A 26,222-nucleotide genomic window follows, 5' to 3' on the forward strand; every position below is an offset into this window, starting at 1 on the left:
TTTATTGCTAATTAGATTTTTTTTTTTCTAATTTCAATATGTAGATCTGTTTTCTGTTCTCTTCTTTATTAAGGGTCCCATATTATGTATTTTTAACTTAATGTCATTCAGCTGCCAGATGTCCAACTAGACTGTATTCCAAATATTTTGACCAAAAGTGATCTGTGGTCCTAAATATCAGCTTTTCAAAATCGCTCATCTGAGCAACTCACAAAACGCTTCGTTTCAGGCCTCCGGCTGCAGTATGCTAATGAGCTCCACTGGTCCACGCCTCCTTCACCTGGGCCACGCCCCTCTGAAGGAGGGCGTTAGGCTAACGGGACACTGACCGGCTTTACGTTTGTTAGCATTATGGCGTTTGGAGGACCCATCGTGTCGGCGTACATCTATGACCCTGAGTCAGACCCAGAAGCGGGGGCTCCTAAAGAAACACCGACTGTGCGGCTGCAGCAGGACGTTTCTGAATGGTTCGTACGTGTGAACGTTACTTAGTTGGTTCTGTGTTGTTTTGTTGTGTAACCTACGTCATCACAGGACGTTAGCATCGTCCGGTAGCTACTTTAGCTTCTACTCCCGCCTCTCATCACAGTAATAATGTCACATGTCTTATTATGTATTTAGTATATGTACAGATGTGTTTACTGCTAAAAAGTTGCTGCACTTCTATAAGTGACAGTAAAGTCTGAAGGTGGTTCTGGTAGTTTTTACCATGTGGCTAATGCTAGCTTCTGGTCACGGCTAAGTTACATTATTTTTCTATCACATTGATTTAACCCGTTACTGAGCTGCTAAATATTTGAGGCAGTCCTCTGTGACGAGACACACGGAGCTGACACCTGCCACCATCACACCAGGTTAATGGTGAAATGATGTAGCCATACTGCAGCGATGCCTTTATCTGCTCTATTTTGAGGTGTCTTCACCTGTTGTACAGGTGTTCCTGTGGACACTGAATGTACGCCAACAGGAGCAGAAAGCATCTGCTGTTACGGTATTCGGCTAGTTTTACAATTATAAATTTAAATGACCTTTACCATGTTTTTCACTGTAGGTGAGGAGCCGTCTGCAGGAGGTTGATGAGGTTCCGTGCATGACTCAACATCCTGGGTTCCAGCCTGTGCCTAAACGTGTACACCCTACAAACGGCCGGTCACGTACTGAGGGCCGAGTGTGGCCCTTCACGTCTGAGACCAATACATCGGTGAGTCGTTCTTTGAAAGATGTCGGAATAAAAACTAGTTATGTCTTATTTTGCTTCATTAGGCATTCCTTCATTAATGCAGTAACATGACATATATAGGTACAACAAAGTCTAATATATTGTATTTGCGACACCTTGATTTTTATCTTATTAATGGACATGTTGAACATTTTTTGGTATTCACAATCCATTTCTGTTGACATATACAAGAATTTATTTACATAAAACAATACATCCAATAACAATAATGAGAACACAGAGCCATCCTGTCAGGAAATCAACAACAGTTGTAATACTCGGGATTGAAAACATTTAAATAATTTTGTGTCCTCTTTCTGTAGATGGTGCAGACATCTGGCCTATCGCACCTTTGTTGGCTGGTGCTGGGGCTGCTTAGGGTGCAGAATCCGGGTTGTCACCCACATACACCAGGTTCACATACGCCAGGAGTTTCCTGAAGAAAAAGGCCACTACGCTGGATTTAGACCGAGTCTTGGTTGAACCTGGTCATGTAGCTGGCAATGACCTCCTCCTTGTCCGGACGCTCATACTGGGCAGACAGATTCTCGGGGAGAGGAATGGACAACATCTCATTTGTGTATGGCATGGGGTCCACCAAGACTTTGCCACATATGAGGTCCAACATGTCAGATACAAAACCTGTTCAATAAAACACAAAGATATATCTTTACTGTTATTGACATTGTTTGATTCATTTCTTTATTTAGAAAAATGCATCCTGGTACTTGCTACTAATTTATTTATTTGTATGGTTACTTTTTACTGTGTTTTTTTGTAAGCAATTACAGACAGAATTTCAAAACATGTTTGTTTGAAATATTAAAATATGGCAACACTAACAGAATGTTTGCTCTGACTTTGTGAGGTTTGACTCTGCATTGTCCCTTCAAAAGCCTTTGGAAAGTGGATCTTGTAGAGGGGTACACCAAACGTAACGAAATAAGGAGCCAAAACAATATATGACATACATGAATCTGTCTCAAAAAATGTTATACTAAAGTCTTCACTTACTGTCTTGGTAGAAAATTCTAATACACAACACTCTTATTTTTTACTGAACTACTATCAATACAGGTGCATTCACTAACCTGTAGACAACAATATTTAGAAAATTTGTGTAACCAATTTTATTAAAACATTGTATGGAATATGACTTGTACATACCTTTACTTCAATAGTGGGAATGAAGAGTCCTGCAGGACAGCTGTGTACCAACAGTATGGGTGTCCACTGGGTCAGTTTGGCCCCCCACGTCCCTTGAAGCAGTAGGCTGAAAGGATGCACAAGGAAGAGGGACACTAATTTCAGGACACCAATGTTCTGATTTTGGATAAGGAGGGTTGCGTTGTGCGTTGTCGCTATGACGACCAACAAACAATCAACTAACATGTGCGCGCACACACGCAATACGAAACAAAGCACAACTCCCTACTTAGCCTAGCATAAGTTGACTTTATTTATGCTGACAGATAATAGAAAAGAAAATATGAGACCAACTTACTGTGCGTTTGAGCTTTATACTGTAGGTCCGGCACGCACACACGTGTTGGAGCGTGCGCGCACACGCAACACGCAAACTCGAAACAAAGGAGACCTCCCTACATAGCCTAGCATAGCATGACTTCATTCATGCTAACCGACAAAAAGAAAAGAGATAAAATGTGAGCCCAACTCATGTGCGTTGTGCCTACAGTAGATACTGTAGGTTTAGCACACATACGTTGTGCCTACAGTAGGTACTGTAGGTTTACCACACACACGTTGGAGCGCACACACACAAACACGAAACAAACCAGCACCACCTAATTAGCCAAATAGCAATTGATCACCCATGCTAATAGACAACTGCAAAAAAACATAAATGTGGTGAGACTTACCTGTAACCGGGGTGCAGTTTGGTTGGGAGTGATCCTTGAATGAGGATCAGTCTCAGGCAAAGCCCCGTCTGGACTGACCCTCATTGCTAAAACAGGCTGGACTGAAGTGGTTCACACACAAACAAACGTGCAGCCGATGTAGCTGCACATTGCCATTAAAAATGAAATGCAACCACGCTCTCTTCTGTTCTTCATTGGATGGGATGAAAAATAAACACTGGTGTTGATTTGTACAATCAACAACTGAGCAACTACCTTATTCCTTCTCCTGGACGCCATTTCAACAGACTGATGCCTCACGTCCGACACAAAGAACTCCGTCTTGGGGATGGCCACGCCCTTGGGCGTGTCAATCAATCCATATCGTCCACGCCCCTGAGCATGTCCACCAATCCATATCGTCCAATACTCTGTCCAATAGCACAGAGTGCAAAGTCTGACGTCAAGAATGCCTCTTCTAGCGCTTTGTGGTTGAATCAAGTCGTTCAGAGCCATGACTTCCTAAAAGTCCAAATATCTATTGATGCAGGAAGTGTTTGTTTACCAGATTTTAGGAGTTGGTCGGCTTAGCGAGGACCACTATGTATATGTAGAGACCTGAAAAAGTGTGATTTTCATAATAGAGCCGCTTTAATTAATATGTTTATTTATATATCCCATAACAAATAAAATGGAGACAACTCAACACAACATGCAACTAATTTGAATGAAAATAAACAGAATGAAGATCCATCATCTTGTTCATTTTTTTAATTCTGAAATTTAGATTTCGTGTGTTTCCATTAACTAGCTTTCTTGGCATCTGGTTTACAATTTTATTCCGTTTTCATTTCTCCTCTCTGTGTCTGTCTTTCTCTTCTCTTCTTGTCTGATTGTTCCTCATGTTCATCTTAGTTGTCCTGTCCTTTGCCCTTTTTTCCATATGTCGTCTGTCAATAATGACAAAAATGTCATTCAGTTCTAACCTTGAATCCCTCTTTTATAAGAAACAGTCAAGCAAGGAATCTTGTTCCTATGAAAATAATTATGTCTCAATTATTCAGGCCCCATATAATATTACTTTTACAGCAGCTGGACAGTTTTTCTAAAATGGCTCTGAAACATGATTATTCCTTTGGGAACTCTATAATGGTATTTTATTTGCGTCGGCTGTGCATATTTAAACCCCTCCAGTGAAGGTACTGTATTCAAGATGAGATGCAATTATGGGGAAATTGGTTTCCTCAAAAGTCTAGCAATTGCGGTCAGATCAGAAAACCCCTGGGTTTCAGATATCTTACAAAACTAACATTCCATTGGGAACATCACAGGTTTGAAAACAACCACAACAAAATACAAATAAACAAAAAAAAGAAGTGTTGAATAGCTCTAAACCAACATGGCTCTGGAAGGTCCAGCATTTCATCAAGTGCATTTCATGACTTTCAATTTCCTCAGAACAAGAACGAAAAACCCCGTGTGACAGTGAGACACCTCCAACATGGCCTGATGAAGGCTGGCACAACTGTTTCTGTGGCAACCAGAAGATGAACACTGAATGAACAAAGACATCAAGATTCATTCCACTCCTGACCACAAGAAACATTAAGAGTTGACTGGAACAGCCCAGGAGCGATTTGCATTAAAAGAAAGGTTTAAGAGACAATTCTGTAGACTGATGAAATCAAAAATCAACTGTTTAAATCAGTGGTAAGCCAGGCTTACAACCAAGATATTTTTTTGTATACAGTCCGAATTTGACATGTTGTTATCTGCAGTGTGTATTTTACTGCCTCCAAGAATCACTATGGAAATGTTGTTACCTAAAACCTTATATAGGGTTCATTTCCATAAAAAAAACTAAGTCATTCATCACCAACAATGCAAAATATTGATCAACATTACCTACAAGACCCAGTCAAAATTGTATCTTATTTTTTAGGAATAAAATTAGGGTGGAAACTTCTATTTTTGTTCTCATATTAAAATGTGTCGGATCTTCAAGCAACGCTGTTATACAAGGTGTACATGAGGAGGCGGGATTCCTGACATCTGACAAAAATATAAAATTTTGTATCGATACTATGTGTTAACAGCATAAACACAGCAACACACACACACATGTGCACACATGCACACACACACCCGCACATACACAGACACACTCGCATACACGCACAAGCACACACGCACACCCAAACACACACACACACACACACGCACACACGCACAAACACACACACAGACACACACACACACACACACACACACACACACACACACACACACACACATACTCACTTATACTACCTTACCGGGTCTCACTCATCTTTGCTACTTTGTGGGGTCCACCCTTTCCACTGGTGCTACAACTTTGTAAAAAATCAGGCAAGCTGGAAAAAAAATCTATTTCACAAATATCACTTGAGTTTAACATATTTCCAAACTTTTGTCTCCAAGTAAGTTTTTTGCTGCATTGTGAGGCCCAATTTCTAGCATTTACTACCTTAGACGCCCTTTTTTACACACCTGCACACACATTTCTAGCTTTTATATCGTAGCGTGGTACAAGACATGTGACAAAGACATGAATGCTTTACATTAACCCAACTTTATCAACAAACAAGAAAAAACTTAAATAAATATGGCCTCATCACAACAAAATGCAAAATAAAAAACAGGCAGTGACAAAAACAAACAAAACCTTACTGCCTTGCTCTCCACTGGGTTTTTTTTTCCAAAAAGGCCTTCTTTTGAGCTTAGATCACCATAACTTTATAAAAGAAAAAACAAGTGGGCTTCATTTCAAAAATATAAAATCAAAAACAGGCAGTGACAAACATAAAACAAAAACTTTCTACCCTGAGGCCTTCTTTTAGCCTTAGTTCAATTTAAAAAAAAAAAAAACTTAAAGAAAGATAACTTTATAAAAGAAAAAACTGAAAATAAAGTGGGCCACATCTCCATCCATCCATTTTCTGCCACTGTGTCCACCGTGGCGGGTCACAGGGTGCTGAAGCCTATCCCATGCTGGCGTAGGGCGTGAGGCGGGGGACACTGCGGCTGTTGGAGTGGGAGGCTGCTTGTTTATCACCTGTGAATTCAGATCAAAACAATCGTTTGCAAGCTGGTAAAGATAAAACCTGCTATTTGTAGATATTTCTGTCTTAAAAGCACTAGTTCAAGTGAAAGCAGCTTCTGAAATGACATGTAAACTCAAAAATAACAGCATTGTTCAGTCTATACTAGAGGAACAAGGAAATAAAACAACAAATGAAAGAGTAACATGGGTTACATTCAACATAGCCATGTCAAACCTCTAATACTTAATAAAGTGCTATTTTATGACAGTAATGACTTCACTTGGTTGTTGACAGGTGTTGCCAATTGTTTATAAAGTAATATATTATAAGTTACAGACGGAAGGGCCCCACAAGGATAAGACTAGAAACGGAGTGTGTAAAGTTAACTGGCTGCAACAAAAGAGAAAACTGTGTGTCCAGGATTTCAAGACCCCACAAGGACAAGACCAGGGACACATGAGTGTGTAAATGCATAGAGGTGAATGTAGACAGAACTAGAAATATGACTAAGGTCAAGTCTGTTACTTCAAATAGGACACAAATCCAGGCAGTAACCATTAGTGAAACACAAGCAGCACTAGCCCTTCTTATTCTGGTTAATGTACAAGTTAAAATAACTGAGAATGATGGCTTCTGCATTGCTACTTTACCTGTATGCTGTCACAGGCGCTGATGTAATCAGTCTGAGATTGTAGATCCAAGGGTACCATCTCTGGTGCGGATGTTGGAATGGGAGGCTGCTTGTTTATCACCTGTGAATTCAGATCAAAACAATCGTTTGCAAGCTGGTAAAGATAAAACCTGCTATTTGTAGATATTTCTGTCTTAAAAGCACTAGTTCAAGTGAAAGCAGCTTCTGAAATGACATTTAAACTCAAAAATAACAGCATTGTTCAGTCTATACTAGTGGAACAAGGAAATAAAACAACAAATGAAGGAGTAACATGGGTTACATTCAACATAGCCATGTCAAACCTCTAATACTTAATAAAGTGCTATTTTATGACAGTAATGACTTCACTTGGTTGTTGACAGGTGTTGCCAATTGTTTATAAAGTAATATATTATAAGTTACAGACGGAAGGGCCCCACAAGGATAAGACTAGAAACGGAGTGTGTAAAGTTAACTGGCTGCAACAAAAGAGAAAACTGTGTGTCCAGGATTTCAAGACCCCACAAGGACAAGACCAGGGACACATGAGTGTGTAAATGCATAGAGGTGAATGTAGACAGAACTAGAAATATGACTAAGGTCAAGTCTGTTACTTCAAATAGGACACAAATCCAGGCAGTAACCATTAGTGAAACACAAGCAGCACTAGCCCTTCTTATTCTGGTTAATGTACAAGTTAAAATAACTGGGAATGATGGCTTCAGCATTGCTACTTTACCTGTATGCTGTCACAGGCGCTGATGTAATCAGTCTGAGATTGTAGATCCAAGGTTACCATCTCAGGTGCGGATGTTGGAATGGGAGGCTGCTTGTTTAACACCTGTGAATTCAGATCAAAACAATCGTTTGCAAGCTGGTAAACATAAAACCTGCCATTTGTAGATATTTCTGTCTTAAAAGCACTAGTTCAAGTGAAAGCAGCTTCTGAAATGACATGTAAACTCAAAAATAACAGCATTGTTCAGTCTATACTAGTGGAACAAGGAAATAAAACAACAAATGAAGGAGTAACATGGGTTACATTCAACATAGCCATGTCAAACCTCTAATACTTAATAAAGTGCTATTTTATGACAGTAATGACTTGACTTGGTTGTTGACAGGTGTTGCCAATTGTTTATAAAGTAATATATTATAAGTTACAGACGGAAGGGCCCCACAAGGATAAGACTAGAAACGGAGTGTGTAAAGTTAACTGGCTGCAACAAAAGAGAAAACTGTGTGTCCAGGATTTCAAGACCCCACAAGGACAAGACCAGGGACACATGAGTGTGTAAATGCATAGAGGTGAATGTAGACAGAACTAGAAATATGACTGTAAGGTCAAGTCTGTTACATCAAATAAGACACAAATCCAGACAGTAACCATTAGTGAAACACAAGCAGCACTAGCCCTTCTTATTCTGGTTAATGTACAAGTTAAAATAACTGGGAATGATGGCTTCTGCATTGCTACTTTACCTGTTTGTTGTCACAGGCGCTGATGTAATCAGTCTGAGATTGTAGATCCAAGGGTACCAATTTCAGGTGCGGCTGGTGGAATGGGAGGCTGCTTGTTTATCACCTGTGAATTCAGATCAAAACAATCGTTTGCAAGCTGGTAAAGATAAAACCTGCTATTTGTAGATATTTCTGTGTTAAAAGCACTAGTTCGAGTGAAAGCAGCTTCTGAAATGACATGTGAACTCAAAAATAACAGCATTGTTCAGTCTATGCTAGAGGAACAAGGAAATAAAACAACAAATGAAAGAGTAACATGGGTTACATTCAACATAGCCATGTCAAACCTCTAATACTTAATAAAGTGCTATTTTATGACAGTAATGACATCACTTGGTTGTTGACAGGTGTTGCCAATTGTTTATAAAGTAATATATTATAAGTTACAGACGGAAGGGCCCCACAAGGATAAGACTAGAAACGGAGTGTGTAAAGGTTAACTGGCTGCAACAAAAGAGAAAACTGTGTGACCAGGATTTCAAGACCCCACAAGGACAAGACCAGGGACACATGAGTGTGTAAATGCATAGAAGTGAATGTAGACAGAACTAGAAATATGACTAAGGTCAAGTCTGTTACTTCAAATAGGACACAAATCCAGGCAGTAACCATTAGTGAAACACAAGCAGCACTAGCCCTTCTTATTCTGGTTAATGTACAAGTTAAAATAACTGGGAATGATGGCTTCAGCATTGCTACTTTACCTGTATGCTGTCACAGGCGCTGATGTAATCAGTCTGAGATTGTAGATCCAAGGTTACCATCTCAGGTGCGGATGTTGGAATGGGAGGCTGCTTGTTTAACACCTGTGAATTCAGATCAAAACAATCGTTTGCAAGCTGGTAAACATAAAACCTGCCATTTGTAGATATTTCTGTCTTAAAAGCACTAGTTCAAGTGAAAGCAGCTTCTGAAATGACATTTAAACTCAAAAATAACAGCATTGTTCAGTCTATACTAGTGGAACAAGGAAATAAAACAACAAATGAAGGAGTAACATGGGTTACATTCAACATAGCCATGTCAAACCTCTAATACTTAATAAAGTGCTATTTTATGACAGTAATGACTTGACTTGGTTGTTGACAGGTGTTGCCAATTGTTTATAAAGTAATATATTATAAGTTACAGACGGAAGGGCCCCACAAGGATAAGACTAGAAACGGAGTGTGTAAAGTTAACTGGCTGCAACAAAAGAGAAAACTGTGTGTCCAGGATTTCAAGACCCCACAAGGACAAGACCAGGGACACATGAGTGTGTAAATGCATAGAGGTGAATGTAGACAGAACTAGAAATATGACTAAGGTCAAGTCTGTTACTTCAAATAGGACACAAATCCAGGCAGTAACCATTAGTGAAACACAAGCAGCACTAGCCCTTCTTATTCTGGTTAATGTACAAGTTAAAATAACTGGGAATGATGGCTTCTGCATTGCTACTTTACCTGTTTGCTGTCACAGGCGCTGATGTAATCAGTCTGAGATTGTAGATCCAAGGGTACCAATTTCAGGTGCGGCTGGTGGAATGGGAGGCTGCTTGTTTATCACCTGTGAATTCAGATCAAAACAATCGTTTGCAAGCTGGTAAAGATAAAACCTGCTATTTGTAGATATTTCTGTCTAAAAAGCACTAGTTCAAGTGAAAGCAGCTTCTGAAATTACATGTAAACTCAAAAATAACAGCATTGTTCAGTCTATACTAGAGGAACAAGGAAATAAGACAACAAATGAAAGAGTAACATGGGTTACATTCAACATAGCCATGTCAAACCTCTAATACTTAATAAAGTGCTATTTTATGACAGTAATGACTTGACTTGGTTGTTGACAGGTGTTGCCAATTGTTTATAAAGTAATATATTATAAGTTACAGACGGAAGGGCCCCACAAGGATAAGACTAGAAACGGAGTGTGTAAAGTTAACTGGCTGCAACAAAAGAGAAAACTGTGTGTCCAGGATTTCAAGACCCCACAAGGACAAGACCAGGGACACATGAGTGTGTAAATGCATAGAGGTGAATGTAGACAGAACTAGAAATATGACTGTAAGGTAAAGAACTTAATTATTTTACATTGAATAATTAGCAGTTGAAATGAAGTTTGTTCCCAAAGATATGTTTTTGCTATGCATCCTAAATATCAACTTTATAACAGTGTATTGTGCACCCAAATAATGCCCTGTACCTTTATTGGCGTCAATATGTCATTCAATAAATGCTGGTTTGTCCCTCGCAGACAGAATGTATGATTTTGCATCATCTGCAGGCCCTAATCCTGGTTCTCCTTGTTGACATTAGGCCTCTGTGAAAATATTGTTAAATTGTTTCAAATGTATCCAACAACACAAACAACATCCTTCCAAACTAATAACTGATTTAAAGACATATTCATAATCATAGTTCATAATCATCTGGAATAGTCATGTTGATGTATACTTGGAAGTTGCACAAATTTTAAGGTACTGTGATAGAGCCAGCCTGTCCTTACCACAATTTTTTCCAATCTCCTACATTCATTACTATTAGTTTAGTGTATTCTAATTCATTTGAACATTTTTTATATCAACATGACCTTGTATTACAATGCGTACACTACAACATCCAATTTAAGTCCTAATTATTTCAGTAGGTTGCTCCACATGGTCAGCACCTCACCAAACATTTGTTTGCTCCACATGGCACACCCTGAACATTTGATGCTGCTAGGCCAGTTATGTATTACATTTTTTTCAGTTTGTCCCAATTTTTATTATGTTACAGGTATACCAAAGTATACCTGGCCCTCATCAAAAGAACTTTACAGGCACTGTCCTTTATAATGGTTAAATATCTGTTTTGTCAAGGTGCAGACATAGGGAGACACAAATGTAAACACATTCCAGCTTCAATAGATCAATATTCAGAACTGGATTCACTCAACCCATAACCAGATATAGTACATTCCCTGATAAACATTTCTACTTATCCCCCAAAAGAGAAGGCAATACATGTTCTTGTTGATTGCTCATATCCATTTTGTCAAGCAAAGATCAATATACTTTTATAGGAATTTCCACCTCAATGCTTCTCACAAGCAAAATGCCACATCATCTACAAATTCTATTGTTGTCACCAGAGCATCTGTATTCACCCAAAACCACAATTTAAAGCAAAATGAATATTTTATTTTTTCCCAAAACTGCACTGTAACTCAAAGTACAGTTAGAGAAAAGTCAGCTATATATATAATCAAATGATGTCATTCAAAAAGCACTCGTAAGTTGAGAAGTGCTCCTTTGGGGTAAAAACATGCATGTAGAAGGGTTGCTGAATCAACCATTCTGAAATCACCACAAACTCAAATTTACATTTCTGCAGTTTGTATGATGGGCTGTATCACACACAAATGGACAGTATCCAAACACCCTGAATGCATCACTAACATTGCATACGGCCTCAAGTCAGTAAATTAAATTACTACAATCACTTTCTGCATATCTCCAAGAAACTACAGATGTATCCAGTAGGATCAGTCACCTGAACATCAGCCTCAGACTCTGGATGAGTGTGAGCTACGTTGACACGCCTTCCAAAACGAGCGTTACATGCATGCTAGCATATACGTGCACGACACGTGCACGCAGGTTAAATAAATAAAAATAGCATTAATATTTGTATTATTCTGGCTATCAGTCAAAAATAATGTGTAATTACACACATATACGACCAAATACCACACACAAAAACTTTTAAAACGTGATTTACGCACACGGGTACATACACTCATCGCGCACAAAAACTAGCATCAGTACTGGTTATTATTCTTGCTGTCAAAAACCGTGCAGTGACGCATCGCCTGTCTGACAACTTTCTGTTAAAGCCATGTTAGATTCGTGACGTATTAACACACTTACCTCGGATTTCACCACAGGAATGTGCTTTCAGCCACAACAGAAACACAACTTCCGTGTCCGCTGCTCTTCATCCAACTTCTCTCCGTGACTCTAATGAGATGCGGACGTCTGATGAGTCGACTGGCAGCGCCGGCAGTCGCGCGCGTCTGAGCGTCACGTGCCTGTCACGTGCCAGCGGACTGTCTCCCTGCAGCCACACTGATCACGTGACAGCGGACTGGCTCCCTGCAGCCACACTGATCACGTGACAGCGGACTGGCTCCCTGCAGCCACACTGATCACGTGACAGCGGACTGGCTCCCTGCAGCCACACTGACGCCTTGAATACATGAAGGAGTTCAGGAGGGAAACCAGGTCTGGTAGCCCAACAGCTACATGACCTCTGAATGTATGCTCACAAATTAAACGCGGTCTTGTGGTCTGTGTAATATTTTAAATTCTGTGATTGTATGACAGCAGATAGTAGATAATTTCTGCCCAGGATTAATAAAGTAAATTTATATACTTTATTAATCCCTGTAGGAAAATTATTAGTAGCACAGTATAGACCCCACTATTAGTTCTGGTGTTATGCATACAGGCCCGTAACACTCAGAGACACACAAGGGGCCTTCCTGCATTCAGTGACATCTCCCGCTGTCAGCTCACACTCAGAAGTGACCGCCAGTCTCTCACAGCGGAGGGCGGGGGAGCGAGGGTGGGGGAGGGGCGGCGGCAGCTCCACACAGCAGGTCAGGACAGCAGAGTCAGGGGAGGCCAGACAGAGGAGCAACAGGGAGGGACAAGGATATTCCTAAACACGGTAAAAAGTAGTGCTGTCAGGCGATTACAAAAATAATCTCATTAATACCAGGATTTGTAATTAATCTAATTAATCACATTTTAATCTCATACCTGCTAAAGGCCCCCAAATAAAGAATTTGAATTCTAGGACATTACAAAATTCTAGCGCATGACTAATCAATAGAATACACCAAGAAGAGATCACGTGTACAACATTCCAAGCATGTAAAACCCTCTCTCAAAAAAATCATCCCTGCAAGAGAGGGTTAATAAAGCCCTCTCTAACAACCAACAGCTGGACATCCTGAACCCCCACATCCTTCTCGTCAGTTACCTGTCATTTTATTGAAGACGATAAAATGGTGTCCTGCCTTCTGAATTGTTTTGAGTTCAGTGACAGACACACATCTGAGAACTTAGCAGGGGAACTGCTCAGAGTGGCAAAAGAGTGGAATGTTATCAACAAAGTAGGTGGTTGTGTTATTGACAATGCAGCGAACATAACCAAAGCAGTTAAAACCCTGAAATGAACCCAGCACAATTATGAAATGTCTTGCACACACAATTAACCTGATTGTGAGAGATGCTCTGAAGGTGATGAAGCCTGCTGTGGAGAAAGTCAATAGTGGAATATTTCCACAGGAGCACAACAGCCACACACAGGCTCAAAATAACACAACGACAGATGGACATGCCTGAGCTGAAGCTCAGAGAAGATTGTATGATAAGGTGGAACTCCACCTTTCATATGATAAAACGGATTCTGGAGACCAAGGATGCAGTCATCTCTAACCTAGCTGTTATCAATGTACCGGTCGATCCTCCGAGCCAAGAGGAATGGGAGGTACTGCAGGAGGCATGCACTGTTCTGGAGCAATTTGAGGAGGTCGCTGTGGAGATCAGTGCAGACAGGTGCAGTATACAAATGTTGTTACATTATTATTAGTATTATTATTATTAGTAGTAGTAGTAATTGTTGTTGCATTACTGGAATAAAAGGCTGAGTAGACATGAAATAATTAAATACACCTGCACATAAAACAAAGCGTAATATTAACACCAATTGTTAATTCTTTTTCAGCTATGTTACAGCCTCCAAAATGTTAATCCTGCGCAGGGTTCTGCAGAGAGTGACAGCTCAGAACCAGACCAGCGTAACCACAGCATGTGAAAGAGCTAGTAGAGGCTCCCTGTGCATCCATGGACAGAAAGTTCCATAGAATGGAATATAACACTGTTCTGTCAGAAACCAACATTCTTTATCCAAGATTCAAGAAGCTGACCTTCAATGACACTAAAGCAGTTGATGAAGCTATTCAGAGAATAACTGCAGCAGCAGCAAGGTTCAACCAGCCAACTCCACTTCCAGGGGGCCAAGATGGAGCAGAGGATGAGCAAGAGGGGCCACAAGCATCTGCTGTTTGGAGATTCTTTGAAGAAAGAGCAAGTGAAGACACTACAAGAAGGAAGCCTTCAGCAGATGCAATACTGGAAGTGAGACCCTACCTTGAGGAGCCCCTTTGCCAGTTACGTGCAGATCCACTAAACTGGTGGGAAAACAAGGCTTCACTTTGCCCACACCTCACACACGTGATGACATGGAGACTGTGCATTGGTGCAACGTCATTTCCCTCCCAGAGAATTTTCTCCAAAACCAGGCAGATCATGACTGACAGAAGAAGCCGAATCAGTCCCTCAAAGCGGACACACATGGTGTTTCTGAATGCCAATCTTCACTAAACACATTATTTGGATGCTGATCTTTTTCTTTTGTTTTACATATTTTCATTTATATTTTGTTGTGTTACGAGTTTTTAAGGGATTCTGTGTTGTTTGACTGTCGATTTGTTTTATATAAAATAAGTTTTAAGTTTAAATTCATTTAAAGTGCACTGTAGAGTGAAAAAAATAAAGGCATACTTATATAATAAACATATATAAATAAAAAGTATAACGAGATTTTTACATTATTAATTCATTTGTACATAATTTTACATTATAATTTTATATTATTGGTATAATATATTGATGAAAGCAACAAAAAAAGAGCTGGAATTCCCATCACTTAAAGGGACAGTAAAGTTAATTTTAAGTGACATATATGTTATTCATCATTATGAAAAATAGAAGAACATTTTTTATATCTGTATCATCATCCGTTTGGTCAAAAAAAGCTTAAAATCTGCACTGCAGCAGCTTCCGCATTCAGTGGTCACGTGGGCGTCATACGTCACTGGGGCCAAACATAGCTTAGCAGCCATAAGAAACAATGCAATCCACATCGCGATTAACTCCAAAAATATCATGGTTACCTGCATGGTGAACGGTTGTGTCAACAGACTTGACACAACAGACGCGACTTTCGAATAAATTCACTGTGGAATGAATAACAACTAGAGTTGTTATTCATTCCACACAGTCCAATAGTAATAAATGCAGTTAGCTCAATGCTATCATAATATGTACAATCTCATTGATGGGCTAGTGCATTAGCATTTTTAGCGCGATACCTTCCCAGAAGGTATTCTAAAGAACGACAGGTCCTTGTCTTCGCGTCTTTTTGCTGTTCTGTTGACACAACTGTTCACTGCGCAGGTAATCATGATATTTTTGGAGTTAACCGCGACGTGGATTGTATTGTTTCTTATGGCCGCTAAGCTATGTTCGGCCCCAGTGACGCCCACGTGACCACTGAATGCGGAAGCTGCTGCGGTGCAGATTTTAAGCTTTTTTGACCAAACTGATGATGCTACACATTTAAAATTTATTTTTTCTTCTATTTTTCATTATGATAAATAACATATATGTCATTTAAAATTAACTTTACTGTCCTTTAATAACTTTCATTTTCTGGCGCTGGTTGTGAGCTCTTATAAGTTGACACTAGTTTAACAAGTTAAGAAAGTTTTAAATATTGAAACAGCAAAATTATAACTTCTAACCATTAATGTACCTGCAGCGTTTGTCTGTCTCCCCATGTCCCCTCTCGCGTTGCCCGACTGACTTTCTGTAACACCACTTTAGGGAGACAGATAGGCTGCGCGCGGTTCACAGATAGGCTGTGCGCCTATTTACAATCAGGTCCTTTCGAAACTCCAAAAAAGATTGTCTCAGCAGATTAACCCAGGTGATGTGTCTCATGCTAATGACCCTCAATAGCATACAAAGGCTCGGTGAAACTAGCATTTCAACATTTTTGTTTATTTATCATCTATCCATCCATCTATCCATCCATTGGTCTGTGTCTGTTTCAACAATGTCTGCATTTTATATAAAACCACTGCGGAGGATTTATTATTAGACAACAGTTGTCCTGGCAACATTAACAATTATCGAGCAAATGAAGACCGGTCTGTGAAAATATTGTCTTAGATGAAACCGGTCAGTGGCGCAAAAAAGGTTGGGGACCGCTGCTCTAAAGCATAAGCAAGAGATCCATGTATTGTGGTTTTGGGGCAGCAGTTGCTCAGTGGTAAAGCAAGCGGTAGAGCGGGTCGTCCAATGTTCTGAGATGGGGGTTCAGATTCCCGCTCGTGCCCAAAAACACCCAAAGTGTGAGCTGATGGTGGGAGGTGTTAGCTCACGTCTGGAGCACTGCTGAGGTGCCTTTGAGCAAGGCGCCATCATCTTAGAAGTTGCGCATTGGATGCGCACCACGACGGAGCTGCCCGCCACTCTACCTCCCTCTCACCTGCATGCCCAAAGGCTCCTTGTGTGTGTTACAGGCCTGTACACACCATTTAGATGCATGTAACTACTAACCTGTGTGTAGAGTGGAGTCTTGATTTCCCTTTGGGGATTAATACACTTAATAAAAACTTTTTTTTTTTTAATTAAAATGAAAACCTTTTCATGAGAGTTCTAATGAAACATTCAACCAGCTATCCACCCATCTATCTATCATCTGCCCATTTATCTATAATCCATTCGTCCATCCATGTATTTGTTTTAAAAATCATGATCATCATGCCCGGCAGTTAACAAAAGAAAGCGAGCCAACCTTAGCTTGTAGCTAGCTAAAAAGCTCTGAAGCACAGGCAATAGATCCATTTGAAGTTGTGGTTAAACATGTGCTGCAGAGGTTTATTGAAATATCCATCCATTAATCCATCCATCTGTCTATCATTGTCATTTAACAATCATCATCATGACCAGCAGTTAGCAATACAAGCTAATGCTAACGCTAGCTAACGTTAGTTAACATTAGCTAACATTAACATTTGCTTCAGAGTTGGATTAAACACAATGGCATAGAAAAACTATCAATGTACAAATGTCATCCATCCATTCATCCATCTTCTGTTTATCTATCATCCATCTATCTATCAATCCATCCATCCATTCATCCATCCATCCAATGATCATCAAGACCAGCAGTTAACAATAGAGTGCTAACACTAGCTTGTAGCTAGCTAACATAAAGCATAAACAAGAGATCCATGTATTGTGGTTAAAACATTTGCATGAGCGTTCTATTGAAATGTCCATCCATCTTTCCACCCATCCATCTCTACATTTCTACTGAAATATCCATCCATCTGTTTATTTTTATGTCATTTAACTATCATCATTATGACCAGCAGTTAGCAATAAAAGCTAATACTAATGTTAGCTATTTCTAGCTAACGCTAACGCTAACGCTAGCTAACGCTAACGCTAGCTAACGCTATTTAACGCTAACGCTAGCGCTAGCTAACGCTCGTTAGCTAGCGTTAGCATTAATGTTGGCGTTAGCCACCGTTAGCATTAGCTAACATTATCTAACATTAACATTTGCTGTAGAGTTGGATTAAACACAATGGCATTGAAAAAATATGTCCATATATGCAGCTCAGCAGCACTTCCTGCTTTTCCTGCTCTTGCAGGAAGTTGGGATACACACTTCCTGGAGTGTGTGTGCGATGCAGTACCATTTCCTACCACCAGGGTGAAAATGCACACACACCTGTACCCAACTTTTGCTACCTTATGGGACATGTCAAAAAAAAGGCAGGGGGCATATCAGGAGTGTCCCCTGAGCCTTTTGCAATGAAAAACCTTGTGGGGCCCACCATTTTGGGGTGCCTAAGGTCTTTGGGCCCCACAACGTTGGTCTAATCCAGGTCTGAAATCACCCTAAGGTAATATAAGTTAGTTCACACACACACACACACACACACACACACACACACAGTGCATATCAAGTACTTCAATACATGTCTAGTACTTCTGCTGGAACTGCTCCCCCATACCACTATCTGGAATGGGAGGGTGTGTGTGTGTGGGCGGGGGGTACATGGGTGTTGTAAGAGAACCCTGTATGTATTTTATTGCAGGAATTATTTTTATCTCCTTTATCTAACGGAAGAAAGACTCCATCTAATCAGGAGATTGTAGCTCCGTTCAGGTGTGAGCCTTTCGTCCATGGTTCTCTCTTCCATCCACACATATAAGGTGTGTTGTCAGTCTTCATGTGGGGAGTCAGAAAGTGTTGATTACCAATGATGATGTATCTGATCAACAGCACAGATATCTTGTGAAGGAGTATTTGTAATTCCCCTTCATTTTGAGAGTTGCTTTCATACAGTTCCATTTGTGTGTGTGTGTTATTGTGTGATGGTTAGCACTAATGACAAACAGGTTTTGCCTTGCATATAACCTGTGTGAATGAGTTAGTGTTGCACCCTGAGTGATGAGTCAGTGGTGCTGTTTGACATTTTTGTACCAATGTAATTATCAGAGGTGTAGTTTTTACTATACGTCCAAATGGGTTGAATGTCAATACACACAAATTTTAAGGCAGATATGTAATCCATAAGGCTGTAATTTACAAGATTGCAGTACTAAATTGTATATTTTAATATTAAACTATGTTAAATGTGAATTACTAATTATTTAAGATAGCTCACCGCTGGGAGAAGAATGAAGCTTATTGTGTCAATGTTGTTTGACATTATCATTTATGAAATGAATTGAATAAAATTTGATTGGTTGGTTGACTGACTGACTGACTGACTGACTGACTGACTGACTGACTGACTGACGCAGCTCAGGCTGAGCTTGCAATCAGACTTGATTTAAAATGTACCAATGCAGTCAGAGACTGCAACATCCCGTGAATTCAACATTTTACCCTGACCTACACATTTTTGTGCCTCTGGCGTCCTGAAAATGTTGCTTTTTGTTTTGTGATTATAGCTCATCAGGTTTAAAACATACCTATAAAGGTATACAGTGCGCCGTTGTTCGCAGTTAATGCATTCCAGGAACCACATGTGATTAACAAATTCCGAGCAGCAAACTATTTATCTTAATATTTACCGTAATTTAAAGGGACAGTAAGGTTAATTTTAAGTGACATAAATGTTATTCATCATTATGAAAAATAGAAGAATAATTAAATTTTATATGTGTAGCATCATCCGTTTGGTCAAAAAAGCTTAAAATGTGCGCCGCAGCAGCTTCCGCATCCAGTGGTCACGTGGGCGTCATACGTCACTGGGGCCAAACATAGTTTAGCAGCCATAAGAAACAATGCAATTCTAGACGCGATTAACACCAAAGGTATCATGGTTACCTGAGCGGTGAACGGTTGTGTCAACAGAACAGCAAAAAGACGCGAAGACAAAGACCTGTCGTTCTTTAGAATACCTTCTGGGAAGCTAGGAAGGACATGGAGAGTACGGATAAACCGGGTCAAAATGATCAAGGATCCGAGGATCTGCCATGAGCACTTTACCTAGGGTGATTTCCAGAGATTTGAGGGTAAGATTGTTGTCAGACAACCCACAGTATTTATTCTAATTCCCAAGGTTTAGTGGACAATTAATTAATGTCTGGAGCTACTGGAGGTATTGTATAAATGTTTTTATGACCAGATTATCATGTGATTAATGCACTCATGAAAAATAAACAATATCAGACGTGAGAGACAGATAAATTGATGGGGTTCGTTTCCCCTGAGGCTTGTTAGTAATTTACAACAATTACCTCAGATTTCGGGGGGTTATCCCCTTGATTTGGTTTACTGTGTGTATGGAAAAGTTAATCGCGCTAAAGATGCTAATGCGCTAGCCCGTCAATGGGATTGTCCATATTATGTTAGCATTGAGCTAACCGCCGTTTATTACTATTGGACTGTGTGGAATTAATAACTCTAGCTTAAGTTTTACAGTGAATTTATTTGAAAAGTGCGTATTTTTGCTCTTCTGTTGACACAATCGTTCACCGCGCAGGTAACCATTATATTTTTGGTGTTAATCGCGTCTAGAATGTATTGTTTCTTATGGCTGCTAAGCTATGTTTGGCCCCAGTGACGTATGACGCCCACGTGACCACTGAATGCGGAAGCTGCTGCGCAGAGTTTAAGCTTTTTTGACCAAACGGATGATGCTAAACACATAAAATGTATTTTTTTCTTATATTTTTCATAATTATGAATAAGATTTATGTCACTTAAAATTAACTTTACTGTCCCTTTAAACATTTATGGACCCTCCCCATACTGTTAGGGGAGGGTATTACCTTTTCCCACACTGTTATCGACTGTTTAAAGCACTTTTGTGTCTCACAGAAGTCCGAGACTCACAGAACGTAGCGCACTTCCAGATGTCTTCAGCCAATAGAATGCGCGTACGTTATCGTGACTGCCTTCCAAAAATCCACAGTGAGTACAAATGTTGGAATCTAACCTTTACTTAGTGTTCTCAAGGTCATCATCACATTTTCATCCCTTTTGCCGCCCGAGTTATGTTCTTTTTCTTTCATCATTTTCTATCTACAACGCTTGTGAAGATAGACTTAATTTGCCTGTTTGATTTGGCAAAAGTTTTACATCGGATGCCCTTCCTGACACAACCCTTTGTATTTATCTGTGCTTGGGACCAGCACAATAAGACACTGGCTTGTGCCCTTTTGTGGCTACATTACACTTTTAAATCACTAAAAACTTGGTGAGTTAGTTTCAATTTTATTAGCACTCATGTATTAATCTAACCCAAACCCCAGATTTATTATACTGATGCAAATTACTATATTATTGCTGTGATTACTTCAAACTTTATTGTGACTCTTCAGTTCATTTGAAGGAACTGATTGTGTTACTCTCACGGAATTCTATCATGGAATTCATTAATCGCACGTGGTTTGATTCGCAAACTGGTTTTGTACACCTACAACACCACAGTTTTGTAGGTGTACAGTGATGTTGTTTGGTCTAGAGACAGAGTCCCTGAGGAAAAGACAGGAGACAGAGATGAAGATGCTGAGGTTCTCTTTGGGAGTGACCAGGAAGGATAGGATCAGGAATGAGTACATCAGAGGGACAGCACATGTTAGAGGTTTTGGAGATAAAGTCAGAGAGGCCAGACTGAGATGGTTTGGACATGTCCAGAGGGCTCAGCTTCATTATTAATCAGCAGTCAGAGTAGAGATTAACTTTCAGCTACCTCTCACCTCAAAGATGGCTAAGTGAAAAGTGCACACTGAGAACAGGGGGTTTCAAGCCCGGTAGGAGTCAGAGTTCATGTTCACAGAGATAAAAGACAAACCTGTGTGTCTTCTGTGTCGAAAAAGTTTGGCTCTAATGAAAGAATAATATCAAAGAAGGCACCATCAAACCATGACCGAAGCCAGAGCTTGGTTCGCATTGCCGGCAGTTAGACCTTTTCCAGGTGCATGTTGGACTCCGGCAGGGCTGCCCTCTATCGCCGGTTCTGTTCATAATTTTTATGGACAGAATTTCTAGGTGTGCGCCAGGTTCTGGAGGGAGTCCGGTTTGGGGACCAAAGGATTTCATCTCTGCTTTTTGCAGACCATGTTGTCCTGTTGGCCTCATCAAACCTGGACCTTCAGCGTGCACTGGGACAATTTGCAGCAGAGTGTGACGCGATTGGGATGAGGATCAGCACCTCTAAATCCGAGACCATGGTTCTCGACCGGAAAAGGGTGGTGTGCCCTCTACAGGTTGGTGGAGAGTCCGTGCCCCAAGTGAAGGAGTTTAAGTATCTTGGGGTCTTTTCACGAGTGAGGGTAGGATGGAACGTGAGATTGTCAGATGGATCGGTGCAGCTTCTGCAGTGATGCAGTCGCTGTATAGGTCCGTTGTGGTGAAGAAGGAGCTGAGTCGTAAGACTCTACTTTCCTACTCTCACCTATGGTCATGAGCTTTGGGTCATGACCGAAAGGACAAGATCCCGGATACAAGCGGCTGAAATGAGTTTCCTCCGTAGAGTGGCTGGGCACGCCCTTAAAGATAGGGTGAGGAGCTCAGTCACCAGGGAGGAGCTCGGAGTAGAGCCGCTGCTCCTCCACCTCGAGTGGAACCAGCTGAGGTGCCTCGGGCATCTGTTCCGGATGCCTCCTGAACGCCTACCTGGCGAGGTGTCCTACCGGGAGGAGACCTAGAGGAAGACCTAGGATATGCTGGAGGGACTATGTCGCTCGGCTGGCCTGGGAACGCCTCGGGCTCCCTCCGGGGAAGCTGGAGGAAGTGTCTGGGGAGAGAAAAGTATGGGCATCCCTGCTGAGACTGTTGCCCTTGCAACCCAGCCCCAGATAAGCGGTTGATGATGGATGGATGGATGGATGGATGGATGGATGGATGGAAGGCACCATCAAACGTTTCAGAAACACACAAACAAAGATGTGATTTTTCTTTGAAGGAAGTTCATTTTTATCGATGTGCCTGTTAAAAGATGTCTTCACTTGAAATTACTGACACAGCAATAAGAAAATATTGCTTTATTCATTTAATAATTTATTAATATACACTCTTGGTTCAGTAGGCTATGTGCAATCATTTCCATATGTTTTAATAAACATTGAACCAGTTGTTTGTTTGTTTTTTGGCCCTCTGTGTATTTGACTTTAGCATTCCTGGTTTAAAGTGTTGCTTCATTAGGAGAAAGTTAGAATTCATATTCTGGCACTATGTGTTTCAGGTGCTGCACAGCCCCAAGAAAGCTGTGTTACATAATTATGGCCTGGCATGGGTAAAGACGTGGAAGGGACCTTTTACTGGAGTATACATGGAGTCAAGAACTGTAAGTTGTGCTGCCTAGTGGGGAACGTTCTTTAAAGCTTATTATTTCCAACTATCCATGGTAAAATTGCTTCCCATTTCATGTTTTTTTTTGTCCAAAACAGGCCACACAGCACCTCTCGCCTTTCTGTTGCCCTCACACATTACTTTTCTTGTTGTGAAGTTCACAATGACTTTGGCAGTCAAGCAGCGAACTCACGTCATTGAATTTAAATTCTTATTCTGACATAGTGAGCATCATTTAGATTAAAAAATGCGTTCCCTTCATCCTCAAATATACCTAAGGACATTTCTGTGTGGAATTTACATGTCTCCAAATGTCTCCAAATGGGTTCTCTCTGTGTTCTCTGGCTCCCTCCCACATGTGGTAGAGATGTCTTGGTGACACTGAATTGTTGGTAGGTGTTCATCTCTCTATGTGGCCCTGCCATTACCTGCTAACTTGTCCAAGATGTACCCCACCTCTTGCACAATATCAGCTGGGCTAGACCCCGCCTCCCCCATGACCCCACAAAGGATGAACATTTACACAAGATGGATGGACTGTGGGTTTTACCAGAAACTGGAACACAAACTCCACACAGGCGTTCAAGTCTTCAGACTTAATTATCCTGGTGTGAGGTGGAAGTGATTATCACTTCAACTTTACTCTATATTAGACAAAGATAAGGTATATTTTTAATCAAAATATTGCATACATTTTCTTTTTTTTTTATTATGTGACCATACTACCAAATTGTTTAAGTCTGGACCTTGCCAGAACATTTGAAGATGTGATATATGGTATTTAAAGTCATAGGATGTGCCTAATGCATAAGTTGATACTAATGTTAACAGTACTGTTAAAAGAACTGTTGAGATTCAAATTTTACATGACCTGTGTGTCAGTGAAGAGGAAACTATTCCTGCAATGTTTGTAGTAGAACAAATACTAGAGTCAAGTAGAATTAATTTTTGTGTTCTGTTCTGTGGTTTGGATCAGGAAGTCATAATGGGACACTTCACACCCACTCTTAAGGTTAGGTTGTCATAGTGATGTGAGGTAAAGTGATTGGATGTTGGATATATGTGGTCGTATCCTTAATTACTGGTTGATAAAATAAAGATGGTGCTTCGTGCAGAGATGTTCCTCTTGTGTATCAAAGAGCAGTTAAGGCTAGAAGAACTCAGCTGGGCTTTGATAATAAGCAGGTCATTTAAAACCATCTCGTTACAGCATCTGGTGTCCTTGTAAAAGTAATTGTTGAACATTTAGTATTTGTCTCAAACAGATTCCAGTATATCTCTGTTGAGGAACAGAACAATAGAACTCTTGCCTCCCGCTCTGTTCCGCAGCAACTACTAACACAGTCAATTGAATCGTGCATCAAATTTTTTTGAAAACAAGCCTTCTCTGTCATATTTGGTATCGTCCATGTTGTATACACCATAGAAGCACAACATACTGGATGTTCTTTTTTTCTTTCCTTGACATGTCTCCATTCACTAGTTTGTTCCCAAGACAGTGTGACCAAAAGCAATAAATAAAAATAAATAAATAAAAAGTAAATAAATAAAAAGCAATAAATGCAAAAACATACAACAAATGGTTGCCAATTACTTAAAAAATTTGAAAGATTGTATGTTTTTGTGTGTATGCTTTGTGTTTAGGTTTCAAACTTTGCATATCTAAGGAAACACAGAAAATGGAAACACAGATGCAACCCACAATTATGTTAATTTGCACTTTTAGCTTTTCCCCCCTCACAAGTTGCTTTATTTGGATTTTTATTTTCTGTGGATCTGGGTGCTTGTTTCTTTGACCAGATCTGGCAACACTGATTCCTAATTCACAGTTAGCTAATCAACAGTTCTGTAGCTAATGTGTGAACCTGTGGAACACACTTCTCCTTCATGTAATACATGTTTGTGTTAATGTGTTCTGATGGGTGTGTGTCATGCTTCAGTAACAGATACCCAGGAATCAATATGGACTATCCTAGAGGTTTGTGCTACGTATGCATCATGTTGCCTGAACAGGTTTTGTTCAAGGTAACACAACCAATATGAAAGCTAGAATTCAAGCAACCAAAACTGCAGTTTATTTTTTATTTTCCCAATGTTTTTTCATGAAAACTGACATTTTCTCAGGTGCAGAAATGTGTAGTTATCCAATTTTGTGAAAAATTTGCTCCACTCTTTTTTTATGTTGAGTGGCACCACAGATGCTGGTGGGGGTAATTAACCAGGAGTAAGCTAGTTTACCACACTAGTTAACCATTAGCGAGCCACAAATATTTTCATTTTTTATTTTTGCATATTTGTGTTTTTGTATATTTTCCACAAATTATGTATTTCTGTGTTTGTACCACTAGACTTCTTGATATGACCTGGAGATTAAAAGCAGTATCTGATAACAGAGACTTGGGCACAGAAATGTTTCCTCCCATCTGGTAACTATGATTGTTCATCTGTGATGTTAACTTCAGCAGTAATGAAGTTAGCATCATTAACTTCATGATGGCTGAGGAAGACCACTCTTGTAATCATGAGGAAGACAGACCATGGCTTCAGGCTTGGCCAATTTTCAGTTTACATATAAAAGGGAGTTGAGCAAAAGACACTGTCAGAAGTTTAACACCCTTATCAACAAGCACATGTTTAATTTACATAACTCACCTTTTTTAGAAACATTTTATTTTTCAATTTTGAACTTATAAATCATACTTTCATAGGTCAGGGTCATTTAATAAAAGACCCATGGTCCAACATGTAACTGTTGCATTCTATTTGTCATTAGGTACTTTTGTACCAGTAAAGGTATTAAAGTGAAAATGTGAACCCAACCTAGTTTTTCAAGGTCCGGGTTGTGATCTAATTTTCATCCCTGAATCTCTTCTTTTCCTTTCGGCTTTTCCCTTCAGGAGTCGCCACAGCAAATCAGTTGCCTCCATCTAACCCTGTCTTCTGCATCCTCTTCTATCACACCAACCTCCTTTATGTCCTCTTTCACTACATCCATAAACCTCGTCTTTGGTCTTCCTCTAGGCCTCCTGCCTGGCAGTTTAAAACTCAGCATCCTTCTACCAATATATTCACTATCTCTCCTCTGGACATGTCCAAACCATCTCAGTCTGGCCTCTCTGACTGTATCTCCAAAACCTCTAACATGTGCTGTCCCTCTGATGTACTCATTCCTGATCCTATCCATCC

At 40.1% G+C, this 26,222-nt stretch overlaps 1 long non-coding RNA gene across 1 annotated transcript; it reads left to right on the plus strand.

Annotated features, from left to right (window-relative positions):
* Positions 1 to 13,243: 13,243 nt before the first annotated feature.
* On the plus strand, positions 13,244 to 14,972 carry LOC137592988 (uncharacterized). Its single transcript, XR_011035062.1, has 2 exons — positions 13,244 to 13,921; positions 14,091 to 14,972. It is a non-coding gene; the product is annotated as an uncharacterized lncRNA (long non-coding RNA).
* Positions 14,973 to 26,222: the final 11,250 nt, after the last annotated feature.

The sequence above is a fragment of the Antennarius striatus genome, chromosome 3 (genome assembly GCF_040054535.1).
Source record: "Antennarius striatus isolate MH-2024 chromosome 3, ASM4005453v1, whole genome shotgun sequence".
Taxonomy (NCBI): domain Eukaryota; kingdom Metazoa; phylum Chordata; class Actinopteri; order Lophiiformes; family Antennariidae; genus Antennarius; species Antennarius striatus.